This window comes from Notolabrus celidotus, chromosome 17, assembly GCF_009762535.1.
Source record: "Notolabrus celidotus isolate fNotCel1 chromosome 17, fNotCel1.pri, whole genome shotgun sequence".
NCBI lineage: Eukaryota > Metazoa > Chordata > Actinopteri > Labriformes > Labridae > Notolabrus > Notolabrus celidotus.
The window spans coordinates 17,486,550-17,500,731 of NC_048288.1; positions in this window are offsets into that span (position 1 = coordinate 17,486,550).

Consider the following 14,182-nt stretch of genomic DNA (forward strand, 5'->3'; position numbering starts at 1 on the left):
TTGTACGAACGGAACAGCTTTTGGGGCTTTCTCTAAACCACAACACAGATATAGTTACAGAGTATTTGAGGCTGGATTTTTGCGGGGTAAGGCCTCTGTCCAGGAAAAAGGCATCAACATCACGCTGCTCTGGGTCCTTGCCTGCATGGCCTCTTTCCTCTCTTTCCCCTCCTCTCCATTATCCCAGACAGAGCTATCGTGTTACCATAATGAATCCCTGTAGAGGAAAGGCCCCCAGTCAGGCTCCAATCCCCCTTCTCAATTCTGGTCTAATGTCTGTCTCTTCTTTTCTTTCAACTACTTATTTTAACTCTCTCTAAATCCATTCCATCTTTGGGGAGACCTCTAATGAACTCCACCATGACAGCAGCGGAAATGTAACATCTTCACCAACATCAGCCTCTTTCAAACTCCCAGACAATGATGCTCTATTTCAGGGGCCCCTCTTGGACAGATGAGGAAGGGATGCTTCCTCTTGAAAAGGGCAGCTATACCCAGAGGTTTTAGACATGCAAACCTAAACACAACTTAAAGCCAAGGACTGCACTGAACAGTGGCTGGTTAATAGGTTTTCATGACATGAAAGCCCCAGGGAGCTTGACCCTCATAACCTTCCTTGAGGTGACCTATTGACTCTGCTTGAGGGGAGCATACAAGTTCAAGTAATGCACAAAATTGATTGCTGTCATTAACCATAGCAGCAAATGGAGTGAAATGTTGAATTATAGTGATGTTACAGCCATATTTAAGGGTTTAAAGCAATAATACAAAGCACATAAAAGACTAAGTGATTCACTGAGTGATTCATTGCTGAGGCATAATCTTAAAAGAGCAATGTTCCCACACTAGCTTTCTGAACTGTAGGTTATTGCAGGGCAGCTTCACCAATCTCACAGGAGTAATTCACCATCCAAAAACATTAAACAGTGCATAATCCATCAATAAGGCAGATACCGATGTCCCAAGTGATGATGCACTGCAGTCACCAGACATGTTTGAAGAGATCAGCATGACTACCTGAAAAAATGAAAAGATCTGCTTTATTGTCACTCACCTCCTGTGTCTATATCGTCACTCAAGAATAAGACATAAGATAAGATAGATAAAATATACTTTCATGTACCTGCAGGGGAATCTGTGTTGGACTCTGTCCTGCAGGTACACAGAGAACTTAAATCATACTCCATTATGTTCTACAGAAAAGACAGCAACAATTCAATGCAACAGCTTATATGTACTCTACATAAACACAATCTGACGGTAGTAACATATTGACATAATGCACCTGCTGCCACATCCTACATCTCCTGTGATTTAAAATCTTGCTGAATATGGGCAAAAAAAGTGCAGTCTGAAGGACCCTGAATCTTCACCACAATGTAGGTTGGCTTTCACAAATCCATTTAAAATATATTCAGAAAGCAAGGCAGTGAAACAGGCCCAACTAGTAGTTTGGTTTTTAGGGTGGATTACCAAGTGGCCTGTCTCAAAATATTTAAGATTATCAACTCGTTTCTCAATGTGTAACTCTGTTTCATAATGATGGTAGCCAAAAAAAAGGGTAGATGAGATTTAAATTTACATTTAAGATGTTTATTAGTATATTTCTGTGTCTTACCGCTTACTTTGAATGATTTTATGAATTCTTAAAAAACAGGCCAGGAAATGTTATTTCCAACTGTCCTCACTTGATTTAAGTTCAGAAGTAACTTCAGTAATAGATCAGTCCTATAAATGGTTTAATGAGAGATATCAAATATGCAGAAATACCTTCAGAGGTAACCAAATGCCAGCATTGTTTAGTGTAGAAAATCAAAGCCGGTATCAGGACTGGTCTTCTTTCGTGTATTAATGCAGGATCCCTGTACAAATGTACAACAAACAAATAAAGAGTTAGCTGAAAAAAAATGACAGACTGGATCAGTTCCACAGGTATTGTTACATCTTGCAAGATTAACAGATTTATAGAGGGTATGCACGGGACCTTAGGATAGGCAGTCACAGCGGTCACATCCACTGAGTGGCAGAAAGTGGCCCGTAGCAGTATTAGCTTTCAGCTTTAATGCTGCTAAACAAGAAAAATAACTGAGAGCTGTAATGTGAGGTACGATTAAAGGGATACAACAGGTCTGATTTTTTGAAAAGTCAGAGTCTACATTGTAGCAGTGCTGGCTGTATTTCAATATGGCTAGATCACCATGCTAACTTATTTAGCAAAGATAACCTAGTTGGCTCAGGTCATGTTAGAGTTTCAGCTTTAAATAGACTGAAAGAGCCATCTTTTAAGTACTTCTGGCATGATTATGTTGTCTGTGGGAAGTTAAGATCCTCAAATAAAATAATATGTATAGAAACATTTGAAACTATAGTTGTACATTGATAGAGTCTTATTACCTGCCTTTCTCACTAATGGCCTGGCTGTGTTAAATACTTAATTGTAATTGGTCAAAGTACCATAACAATGATTTTTAACTCTAGTTAAATAACTAACTAAGACAACTAGATCACACGCATCATATCAAATCAACCCACGGCACATTTATGATTTTACTTCTGCCTGTTGATACTGATGCAAAAACGTTCGTTTCGATTAGCATGCTCAATCAGTAGGCTAAACAACATGGATATTATTTTTTATTATTGGATTCTGTCCTGCAATTCAGGCAAATGTACCAGAGCTGGTGAGTGTCTCTAAGTTACCAATAGATCCAAAGAAACCATGAGTGATAGTGATAATAGGTGTTAAAAGTTGTGACTTTTGCCTCGTTTATTTTTAAAGGCTTGTAAACTGCAAAGCTCAGAGAAGAAGGGGAGCTGAATGAGGACAGAAATTTCAACATACCTTCCAGACATAACTGTCCACCCTGAAAATCACTGTCTTTGGTAGGGTTCTCTGTCGAGTCCATCTGCTCTGGTATTAATCTGTTGTATTGTTTTTGCTGTTACTGGGGGCAGCCATGTTGCAGGATGTTTTGCCACACAATACAACTGTCAGGGCGTGTCCAAGTGGGAAAGTAATGTCAGTGCATATCCTCTTTAAGGAAGCAATAAAAGACCTTGATTATATGTAATTGTCCTTAATATCGTAAACAACCTTTGTGGCTGTCCCTCATAATAGGTGATTATTTGGCTCATCCCTTGCTGGGCATCATCAAATGAAGTTGAAGTAAAAATAGCTCGTTGAGAGAAAGTGGAAACATTAAAAAGGTACAGGTCAATCAGTGTGGTCAGCAAGTCAGTCTCCCATGAAAGCGGGCTGCTACAGATGCTCTCTAATGAGCTGAAAGCCTCTGATCCAACGGGCCTCGCCACATTCCACTGACTCTAATAAGACCATGTCCTGCTCTGTGAGCTGATAGCGGCTTCATTAACCACACTATGAACCTGCACAGGAAGCTGATAGGAGGTTTTATTAGGGTTTTATTACGCAAGAGAAAAAAAGGGCTAGTTTAATTGGAGCCAACGAGGAAGGTGGGAGATGGCGGGAGAGGGGGCGAGGCAGAAAGGGAAGAGTAATCTGCGTTTCATCTCTGCCTATTCCGCTATTCTCCCTGATCTTGAGGAAATCAGAGGTGCAGGCGAACGGAGAGATGAATAGAAATGTGCCACAAAAGTAGGATAATACTCCTGAGGATGAGTTTATGTTTGTTCCCTTTCTCTCAATTCTGCATAGCTAACCTCAATCCTGTTGTGCCGATGGCAGGCATCAGGAGCTGTTTGAGGGGAAGAGTTGTGATGTTTGACATAAGCTGGCTTGGGAGGTATTTTGAGATGTTTAAGGAATTTAGGTTGATTCTAAATACGGCTGCCTCCATAGTTAGTTCAGAGCCTATATTTATCCAACCTCTCAGTGTAGATTTCTCATGTCAGAGTGCAAGAGGTGACACAAGATGAACACTCCTTATTTTAGAAGCAAATATTAACATGAGGTGAAGGCATTGTTCCCTGCGACAACACATATTTGAAGAGTTGTTGTGATAGCAGAGAAACAGTAATATCAACCTACTTTTGCAGTTTGAGCAATAATCTGATCCCCCTCTTGTGATGCATCCTCAGCACATCTGGATGAGTTCATGTGACATCGTGGGGGTGCGCCTGAACATTGGGTCCCTTGGATTATCCACAGACACAATAGTGATCTATGTGTGGCTGCCAGCAGAGCCACTTGGAGCTCACGCTGAAGCACAGAGCTGCCTTTGTGGCTTCTTCCCTCACATCCATATTGTCCTGAGCTGAGCCCACCGAGTTAAGTGCTTGTTTCCGTCCTTTCCTTGTAGCATCTCCACCTCCCTGGGACTCGAGCTCTCAAACACTCATTCATACTGCCTTACAAAGAGAAGTGCATTATCTAGTCAAACTTTGTTATGGTTCTGTCACATTTTTCATGCCGCATAAATGTACAATATAAAATAAATCGAGTGATTGAATATAGAAACGAATAAATAAATTCCTTAAAAACGTACTGTTAGCACCAAATCCAGCCTGAGTAAACTGTAGTATGGGAGATAGAACCTTAAGTTATCAGGCCCCTCTCCGTTGGAATCATCTACCAGTCAGGGTCTGGGAGGCAGACACCCTCTCCACTTTTAAGAGTAGGCTTAAAACTTTCCTTTTTGATAAAGCTTATAGTTAGAACTGGCTCAGGCTTGGACCAGCTTTTAGTTATGCTGCTATAGGCCTAGACTGCCGGGGGAACTGGCACACTGACACACTGGGATACTATCTCACCCCCCTTCCCCCCAACCCCCCATCACTTACTCTAACTCTGCCTGTCCCATTGAAAGTTACTAACCATAGACCTTTCTGGAGTCCCTGTGCTCCATTGTCGTTTAGGTTCCTCTGAGCTGCTGTAGACGTCCTCCTGCTGCAGACGTTCTGGACTCCAGCTGATACGGACGTGGTGGACTCCAGTGGGAACAGCTTCTACTACACGTCTCATCACTATCACCTCTCTCTTTCTTACTCTCCTCTATCCCTCTTTCAAGACCCAACTCGGTCTAGGCATGATGGCTGTCTAACATGAGTCTGGTTCTGCCTGAGATTTCTGCCTGTTAAAAGGAAGTATTTCCTCGCCACTGTAACTAGCTAAATACTGCGAGGTGCAATGCTCATGATAGATTAAGGTGGGGTCAGACTGAGTCTTACCCTGTCTTGAAGTTGGGTCTCTGTTCATAATGTGACATAGAGTGGTCTAGACCTCCTATGTTTGTAAAAGCATCTTGAGATAACGTTTGTTGTGATTTGGCGCTATACAAATAAAGATTGATTGATTGATTGAATTTGGTGCTTGTTGTGTTCCCTTTGGCAGTGGGACAAAATGGTGTCCCAACTTGTTCTCAAAAAACAGATTTGTGAACTGTAGATTATCTTGTTTCAACACAAGGGAAAATGTTGTAATATCACGAGCATAATGAGCTACTTTTCATTCCATGAAACATCAGGCTCGGTATTAGCAAATGGTGGCTGAAGCTAGTTTAGCTTAAGTCAAGGTTGGGTGGTTGCATGTTATAACAACAGAATTGAGTCACACTTGGAGAGGTTTAATGGTTTTTTTCTCCAAGACACTTTCTGTAATTGAAATATTTACATTTTAATTAGCTGAATTCTTGGAATTGATCATTTTGCCCATATATGAAACAGTGGCTAAAAGCTAAAAGGCCAGCTGAGTAAAGTAGCAGTAGTTGTACATAGCTTCCTTTGACACTAAAGGAACTCTGAGTTTTTGAGTGAAGCTACTTTTACGGTAAATGGAACGATGGAAGAACCACTTTTGTTTGGGGATTTAGTTTCTTCATAAGTCTGTTTCAAAGATTTCTGTTGCAACATGAGCCTAAAAAAAACCCCATGATGTTACATTCTTTATATTCCATCTGAAAACATAACTGTTGCATTTAGACCGTGTTCTTCACCTTTACAGAGCAGCATTACCATGTTGCTAATGCATCTCTGTAAATCAAGTTTTGCATTGTATTTACATGGTTATTCTTCCTCTGATGTCAAAGTCCCAGCTCCTAACATCAACCTTTAATGGCACTGTATAAGTCTCTCTCCCTCTCTCCCTTTCTCCCTCTCTCCCTCTCTCTCTGGGGCACCAGCAGTACAAGACTTGTTTTCAGTCTGTCTCATTTCATTTCCGTGCCTTTCTCTTGTGCACAGATCTCCAATTTGTACTTACTGGAATACAGTGAGGCAGAGAAAAAACAACATTCCAGTATTTCTGGAATTCACCAGCCACCTACAAGTGACATCTGAAATTAATTGTGCATGGAGGAGTAGAGGGAGGAAAATGTTTTCCGTAGAATTGAAACACATGGCGGTCGCAGTCCATATTGCACGAGCAATACCGCTAAAGGAAAACAATCTTTTACACCAAGGGGGGAATGAAATACTGCGGCTTTGATTGGAAAAATAATAGAAAAAAATGAGCAGCCCCATAGTTTCTGATTATGAAAACAGAGCGTCTGAATTGTATCTTTATGATTTCCTGGAATGAATGCCATTATGTCTGACTGCTCAGGAGCCAAAGGAACGCAAAAACACAAGAATGAGTCTGTTCTGAAGAGAAGTTTAAGAGGTATGGTGCCCATTTTAACATATGCACATACATTATATTTGCTCTGCAGCAAAGTTCAGTGCTTATGAACTTGCACTGCAGTCTATTATAAGCAGTAATTGCAGTTAACTTTTTTAATTTCACCAGGATATTTAAATCCAGGGCTGAGTCACAGAAGTGAAGGAGCTGAGGTGTCGCACAAAATCAATTTTATAGTCTGGCTTTAATAGCTATGGAATAGTATATCCTACTTAAGTGTGGACTCTTGCAGAAATAATATGTTTCAAAGAATAATGAATAATGTGCAATGATTAATATGGAAGACAATTCTGAAAAGCAGTGATTTCTGACATAGGCCTCAGGGTCCCTCAAGAAGTGACAAGACAAAGCTCAAGTGTAGCAAAATATTCAGCAACCTAGAAATCCTCTCCCCACCAATGAAGCTGCAGTTAACATCCAGTGATGTTGTATATAAAGACCAAAGAGCTCAGATTTCTGAAACTATAATACCACCATCCCCCAGCAGAAAGAGGAGCACAGAGTTTTTATTCATCAATCTGGTCTAATAATGGAGTGTGTATGACTTCCAAAGTATTAACAGGACCTCATTTTCTAGCTCTGGTGCCTTAGTTCTAGCTTTTAAAACAGTTTTATCAGGTGTCAACCTCAGACAACTGTCCCGTAAGAGCACTGGATGTAAAGAACGTGAGAGACAACTGTTTCATGAAGCAGTACTTTTTGCAGCTAAATATTAGTTTCATTTTGCTTATAATAATGAGTGGGTTTACATGGATTTGAGTATCCCAGTTATTAGCCTTATCCCTGTTCTGATCTTAATTAGGATTTGAACTTTACATGCACACAGAGAAACCTGGTTATTCATATCCCTGTGTAAATGATAAATATCTGATCACTGCATTGTACTTGTGCAGACTCCTGTGATGTATTTTACAATACAAACTGTCTTGATTTTGAAATATGAGAAAAATTAGACCACTATTAAATACCAACATTGTGTTGTAGATATGGCGTTTCCACTTCATTTCAAGCAACCGAAGAAGAGAGCTACAGCAAATAATAAACGTGTCTCCAACTCTGTCAGCCTGTCACTGCCATCGCATAACACAAGGGAGCAAGGGGTGAAGATATACACCCGTAATTAAGAAGATGATGCTTTAGTTGCCACCGTGTTTGTTTTGCTGATGTGTCACTTGGCTGAGGCAAACACCTGCACAGGTGGACTGCTGTCAAAAACTGAGGCAAGGAATATACATTTCATAGTATTTTTTGGGCTGTTTCTCAAAATGGGATAAGGTCTTGGAATATGTTTAAATGCACAAACAAAACAGGATGCTTTAAAACCCTGATAGAAACCAGGATACTCACGTTCATGTAAACGCACTTATTGTGAATCCTAACAGAGTGATTTTTATATATAGCCCTTGTCTACCACATCTACTATTATCACATCACAGTGTGAAAGCATGCTAACATTTGACCAGTAGAAAAAAAAGTCTGTCCCAGGCTTATGGGAACCTGATTTGCACTGTACGTAAGTCGGTAGACAGATGCTTTATTTGCACAGCTCTTATCTCTATTTACAGATTTTATAGGAAACTACAGAACCTGTACTAAGAATTCGTACCCAGGGGTCTAGATTTCCAGAAAGAGAAGTTCTCTGGTTTCTGTTTGTGGTTTGTTTGTCATCTGAGTAGTATTGACCAATCATTTTTCAGTGTACTTTGGTGTAAAAGCAGGCAGGAACACATACCGCAGAACACACAGCTATGATCCCAACCTGGTTTCAGTTGCTGTATCCTGTCAAGTATTCATCTATCTCTAGAAACAGATATCTTCTTGCAAGTGCAGCTGACAAACTATTCGAGATCACACATTTCCACCTGAGCGACAAATCTGCTTGATGCTGTGTTGCAAAAGCCCATCAGAGGTAGGATTTCCTGAATGCATCACAAATTATTCATACAGCCGTATCTATCTATCTATCTATCTATCTATCTATCTATCTATCTATCTATCTATCTATCTATCTATCTATCTATCTATCTATTTTATTTATTTCCTGCATAACAATCCTAACAAATCCTTTTTATTGGTAAATACAGAATTATGTTTTCCTTTCAAAAAGGTCACATCACTCCTGAATAAGAAACTGAGCAAATACTGATAATCATTCTGTAGCTTTCATAACACCTGAACCTACTCCCTCTAAAACACTGCTGCAGTCATTTCTAAGCTGAGAGTGAACTTGAACCATACTTGTAGCTGTGTATATGCATGTCCTTATGAATGTGTATCTACTCAGCCAGGTCTGTCCAGAGCAGGGAGCCAAGGCTGGAGCTGACGTGCCGGCTCTCACACAGCTGATAAGGCCTCTCTGGCTGCGGTGCAGACTGTAGATTAAGCTCTTATAGAGAAGGGAGGAGAAATCTGGCTCATGAGGATGAGGGGTGAGCGGGGGATGTTAGTGATCAGCCCCCGCACAAGGCCAGCATTATTATCTTTACTGCTCCAACACTGTACTCTCAGCCCGCTTTCCAGTCCCACTGTCCTTGATGTAGCCTTGTCCGTACACTCCTTTAGGGGCCATGCACAACCAGCCAAACATTCTGGACCCAAGGCCTGATGCTCAGTTCAGGGTTTATATCATCATCATCATACGCACACTGGGCTGCTGATTTGTTACACTGACCGAGGGTTACATCAACAGTGCATGTGAAGGTCCCATATCTATTAGTTTTCGTGACTTTTCCCTCAGATGTTTTTCAAATAAAGGCGGTCAAGATAAGAAAAGTGTCAATCACTCTCAGACTGTAGAAAGGATTCCTGACAGACGTGCTCCACCTGCCAATCTCTAAGAGTTAAACAAGGCTTCAGGAGTACAAGACACAGAGCAGTGAATTCAAGCCCCTGACATCCTGCACATGATAAGCAGGTGTGAGTGGTGGACCTATGGAGGTTTGTCATACATTTTAAAAACATGTGATCCACCATCTATTAGAACCTCCCCCTCCTTCCCCTGACTAATGCAGTGTCAACAAACTGATCTAAGTTGAATTCAGTTATGAAGCTGACTTGTACGTAGTAGTCAAGTGGCAAATCAACCCAATGCATTCTTCATTTTCTTTTTGCAAACACTGAACAAGATGTGATTTCTTTTAAAAACACCTCTGTTTTTGACATAAAAGTCGAGAGTTATAAATAAATGTGCATGATCAGGGGCGTATCTGAGTTGACTGACAGTTCGACATGTTATCAATGTTTGCAAGGAGACTTAAGGCCCGCCTAACCCCCACCCGTCCATTTCTAGTTTGATTGAAAGTTGGGTTAAGTTTGCATTTCCAAACTTTGCAGCCGCCATCGCTGGGATTCATAAAGCCTCTTCTGAAATGTCTGTGTTGTATACAGTCTATGGTTGTGGTTGCCTACTACTGTACCTCTCTTGAGGAGAGATGCATTTTTGCATTTCCCAGTAACTCCTGACAGAAAACACTCATCCACACCTTCATCACCTCAAGACTCAACTATTGCAATAGCATCCTCTACGGTACACCCAACACCCTCCTCAACAAATTACAATACATACAAAACTAAGCTGCGCGCCTCCTCACTCACACTTGCTCCAGAGACCACATTACCCCAGTCCTCCAGAACTTCCATTGGCTTCCCATCACCTCCAGAATACAGTACAAGATCCTCCTCATCACCTACAAAGCCCTCCATAACCTGGGGGACAGGGCCTTCTCTGTCACTGCCCCCACCCTCTGGAACTCTCTCCCCCAACACCTTAGATTCTCTCCCTCACTCACCAAATTCAAATCCAGGCTCAAAACCCACCTATTTACAAAGGCTTTTAACCTATAAATGATTGATTCTTTTTTTTTGTTTGTTTGTTTGTTCTGTTTTGTTTTGTTTAGTTTAGTTTTGTTTTGCTGCTTTGCTTTCCTTTGCTTTTCTATTGTATAATTTATCTTTTTTCAAGTGTCTTAGAGAAACTTTTAAAGCACTTTTATAAATAAAAAGTTTTATTATTATTATTATTATCATTATTATTATTATTATTATCATAATTAAAAGTGACTTGAACAGCAGATTAATTTGACATAACAAGCTGTTTCAAACTTGGTTTCATTTACTCAACAATAATGATCAAATTACTTTATTCTATTGAGAAAACTTTCTTGTAGTGCATTAGGAAATGCCAGACCTTTACAATAAATGATTCCAATGTTATGGTTCCACTCCTTTAGTTAACTGCCCTGAATCAAATCTGTTCCTCTTCATGGCACAGTGGAAGCTTTAACAGAACAGCAGAGCAGGTGTGACGGCATTCATGCAGCAGCGGGAGCTCTGGGGACTTGTGTCACATGTATGTATGTGGGATCACACATGCATGCTCTACTCACGCAGTAAAGGCACCCAAGAGAGCCTGGTGGAGCCTCGTGGATGAGACGGATGGGTTTCCATGGATACCTACACCAAGTCCTGATTGCAATGGTACAATGGCCATGTGTGTTTCTGTATGGTGCACCCATGTGACGGTTCATCTTCCGTCATAGCCCTGTCTGAACAGAAGCTCCTGATCTGGCTGGTGCTGAATGGATGTAGCCTATCTACTGTCCAGTGAGAGAAAGAATGTGCAAATCCACAACGGACGCTGACACTCGAACGCTTTGGTTGCCACTGACTCTGTGCCAGGCTCCAATTAGGCAGCCATGCGTCCAACACTGAAACAATGGTACTGTTGGTGGGTGCAGTAAGTCCCAGCCATTCCCATACAGCACAGACACATAGTTTAAAACAGTGTTGAGCAGGTTGCCAACAGTACCTCATGTTTCTATTGTGGAGGATGTTGCAGACATGAAGATACAAACCGATGCATTCTCACCAGGGTCACTTGAATGCATTCATTTTTCACCCTCTTCACTTACACAGTATAAACTCTGCAGTCAGCGATACACACATTGATAACCTAAGGGGCCTCTGTGTGCAGCATGTGCATTCCGGGAGTCCCTCTCACCATGTTCAGTGCAGAGCAAACTGTGGTGTTGATGGCTGGACAAACTAGGAAAAAGAGGGGCCCTGAGGAGGCACCAGGACGCTTGTCCCTCAACTAAGGAAACCGGTGTAATGACCTCTTACAATGTTGCCTGCACAATTCATGGAACCAAGAGGGGAAGTGTTTTGGAGATTACGTTCTCCACACTGCTCTAAGGTCTTTGTGGAGGTAAGTGGAAGGAGTGGCGTGTGATCAGATGGCTTGATAAAACAACTTCTGAAAGTGCTCCAACTGATAAGGTCTCCACATCAAACACTGTGTTCTCCAGGAGCAAAAACCCTGCAGCGCCAAAAACATACTGGTAAAGCGGCCGCTTAATACGTAAATAGTTTTAGGAGGGCATTCAACCTGAAATGCATGCCAAGGCCTTTCTACTTCATGTTGTTGTTCATACTTTTCTTCCTCACTGTTTCCTCAAATCCCTCCTGTGTTTTTCAAACCCCCAGGCCATCTTTTTACATTCTTTCAGGCTCTAAAGGTGCATTTGGAGCCAAGAAAAAGGCAGCAGCATTAACGCTGGCCAGTGCCCTGCTGAACCTCAGGACTTCCTGAGAATGGCCTGATCCATATTGGACTTAACGGCAGTTTTCTTAATAAATCAAAGCCCACGGTATGCTGCCTGAAATCACCCCTACGGAAGGTCAGTTCTGGGCATGCTAGCTAAACACAGCCTTGGTCCCTCTGCAGACTTCAGTGGTTGTCACATAAAAACCTTTCCTGCAATGCTAGGGATGCGCTACAGAAAATATGACTAACCTTGTCAATGACCTGTGGTAGCCTTTTGGCAAGTGGCCACAGTTTCTATATATCCCTGTAATTACCCCATAAACTGTTCCATAAATGGAGAGAGGGCAATCAAAAGAGAAAAGAGGTCTATAAATATAAAAACTGCAGTACATTCCAGGTCGCCAAATACAAATCAGAATATCCACTGTGCTGACATAGCTCCTTCAAATGAACCCCAGCGCGCCCATTTCATCAAACTCTCCTGAGGTGTTTATTTTCCCACCCAATTCTTCCCTAACCACCATGTTTCATAACCACTCTGTTGCTCCACCAGAGCAGATTCATCAGTTAGAAAGTCACTCACTGAAATAAACAAACTCTGCACACCTCAAAGAGTGCTGCCACTTTGAGAGGAAAGAGATGACTGAAATAGAAAGAGAGGCAGGTTGAATTTGAAAGCAAAGAGAGAGGAAGAGGTAGAGACAGCGATTGAAGTTCAAAACCAGAGAGGGATGTGAGGTGGTGATGGGCTCTCTCCTGCCTTACTTCTTTCCTCTTGGCCGTGCAGTGCCCCTGTGGCAAAGGGTGAAGGGGTGGTGGGAGGGGAGGGATGGATAGTTAAAAGTCTCTCCTCTCACCCCCTGACCTCCCACAGCAATGAGCGGAAAAACAGCTGTGGGCCGCACACTCTCACTCCCCATACAGTGTCCCATGGGCCTGAAACACACATATACAAACACTCATAGGATGTGAACCTGCAGATGCTCTCTTCACACATGCACCCTCAGGTCTCCGCTCTCTCCTTTATCGCACACATACATACACACAGGTTATGTAACTTTGTGAAGACAAATAGGATATGACTGACCTTTTTGGCACTTTGACTTTTCACCAACTTCAATTAGAAGCAGATTTGAGCAATGCGAGCGGTGGAAACAGCAGACTGGAAACTGAATTAAGTTCATTTCAAGTTAGATGTCACTTTTTTATACATTCTACATGACATATCAACCAGTGGGTTTCCAAAGAGGTCAATCCATTCCGCAGACCTCACCACAAAGCTGAACGACTTTCGGTTTCCAATGCACTGGGTCACCAAGCTGATGGCCTGTCTGGTTCTATATAAATGGAACATGTGCCTTTACCATTATGTCACTATCCTGGATCTTTAGCTGCAAAACTTTAATCCAGATGGAACAATCAATAAAATCCAGTTTGAGCATTTTTTGTACTCACTTCACTGACATTGGTGGGAAAGGTTTAAGTCTTTACATCTCTGAAAGTGATGGAAAGCAGTATTAGGTTGGAATCAACATACAAAAATAAAGAAAATACAGTTACAGTTTAATTTGAAAAGAAATGTGAAGGTTTATAATTAATACATTATTTTAAAAATACTACATTAAAATGTATTTATATTTGAATCCTCAGTCCATCCTATTCTATTGTTACTACTTACATTTTATGTTTCTTTAATATATGGATGCATGCTTTGTTAAAAAAGCATATTAGCATAATTAGACAGATATTTTGCAGGGTGATTCATAATAATGAGCTTTTTCATAAAAACTTGTTTTTATATAATTCAGCACAAATTGTTCAGCCTTAATTTAGTCAGGTTCGAAGCACCGGTTAGCTAACATCACACAGGAATCGCCTTATTTCAACAAGCTAATGTAATGAAACCATGTTAGCAAGGTTATGTCAAAACACACATTGCACACCACCTGTTTTGTTACTGTTTGAGCCCTGTTACATTGGCCAGAGCATTTTAGCAAGCAATATAAGCCAGCATTAAATATTTCAAAATTCATATTGTTAAACAG